This window comes from Chrysochloris asiatica, unplaced genomic scaffold (genome assembly GCF_000296735.1).
Source record: "Chrysochloris asiatica unplaced genomic scaffold, ChrAsi1.0 scaffold00147, whole genome shotgun sequence".
Classification (NCBI taxonomy): domain Eukaryota; kingdom Metazoa; phylum Chordata; class Mammalia; order Afrosoricida; family Chrysochloridae; genus Chrysochloris; species Chrysochloris asiatica.
The window spans coordinates 168,011-169,793 of record NW_006408665.1 but is presented as its reverse complement, the minus strand read 5'-3'; positions in this window follow the sequence as shown (position 1 = coordinate 169,793).

The following is a 1,783-nucleotide window of genomic DNA, read 5'->3' as shown; positions in this document are numbered from 1 at the left end:
ATATGAATGGTTGAATATGAAGCTGATGGTGTGCCCTGTAAACTTTCACTCAATCCAAAATAAAAACATTTAATAATAAATAAATAAATAAAATAATAAATCTAACTCTGACACTAAAACTAGATTAAACCCTACTCCTAGGCTTAGTCCAATGCCTAGCACTAGCACTAACCACAGTCCTAACAATTACCCTAACACTACAAGAAAGCCAAGAACTAGCCTAGAGTTAGCTGTAGACCTAACCCTCATGCACAAAAAGAAAACAAAACCCAACAAAACCACAAAGGAATGATCGTGAGAATGGCACAGGACCAGACAGTGTTTTGTTCTGGTGTACAGAGTCCATATAAGTTGGAAATCACTCAAGGAACCTAACAAACAGCAATATTATTTCCTTTCTCTGAAAGTTTTCATGGTATAGATCATTTCATATCATTTTTCCAATGTGCAAAAAATAAGCAGCATCAGACTTTGTTAGATAGGAAAAAACTGAGTTTGTTTTAATTTGTTGTTGTTGTTGTGTTTTGATGGACAGATCTAATATATGCATCAATTCAGATTACATATTATATTTATTTTAGAAGGAAAAGTAAAGTCAAAATCTGAATCACAGTTTTTTTTACTCATTTTATGTAAATTTTGGTTTTTATCTTTGTAATTGTCACTGAGTATATAGAAATACAAAAGATCAATTTAGGGTATCATTCTGATTTAAGAATAATAATTAAACTTCTATTAAGCTGTCTTTCTTTGTCTTAAAATATAAATTTTTAAAACTCAAATTTGTAAGTATGTAGTAGGTAATCTTTTTTCTTTAATATGTTTCCTGAATTCAGAATCACTAAACTTTTCGATTATGTGACAATTTCCAACTTTATAGGAATGTTAGTTTCCAATGAGTTGTTGTTAGATGCCATCAAGTCTGTTCAGACTCATTGAGATCCTGTTTCTATCAGAATGAATTACTGCCTGGTCTGGTGTTGTCCTCACAGTTGCTGTGATGTTTAAGCCCATTGTTGCAGCCAGTGTTTTCAATCCATTTCATTGAGGGTCTATGTCTTTTTGCTAATCTTCCACTTTGTGAAGTTTGATGTTCTTCTCCAGGAACTGGTCCCTACTGATAGCATGTTCAAAGTATGAGAAACAAAGTCTCATCATCATTACTTTCAAAGAGCAATCCAGTTGTTCTTCTTCAAAAACATATTTGTTCATTCTTCTGGAAGTCCATGGAATATTCAATATATTTCACCAATGTCATAATTTAACTGAATTCACTCTTCTCTGTTCTTCCTTATTCATTGTGTAGCTTTCATATACTTATGTAAAAATACCAAGGCATGTGTCAGCTGTAATTTTTCCTCAAAGTGACAACTTTTTTCTTTTGACATTTTATAAAAGCTTTTTTTCTAGAAGATTCATCCAATGCAATTTATCAGTTGATTTCTTGACTGAGTGTTAATAATTGTTCAAGTAGAATGAAATCTTTGACAACGTCAAGATTATCTTCATTTATCATGATGCTATTTATTGGTCCAGTAATGACGATTTTTTTTTTTTTTCTTTACAGGGGTGTAATTCACACTGAAGATTGTAGTCTTTGATTGTCATCAGTAAGTGTTGCAATTCCTCTTCACTTTCTGCAAGTACGGTTGTATCATCTACATATTGCAGGTTATTAATGATCCTTTGATTCTGATGCCACATTCTTCTTCACATAGTCCAGTTTATATAGCTTAGCTTATTGGATTATTTGCTCAGCATTTTGCTTAAATAAATATGGTAT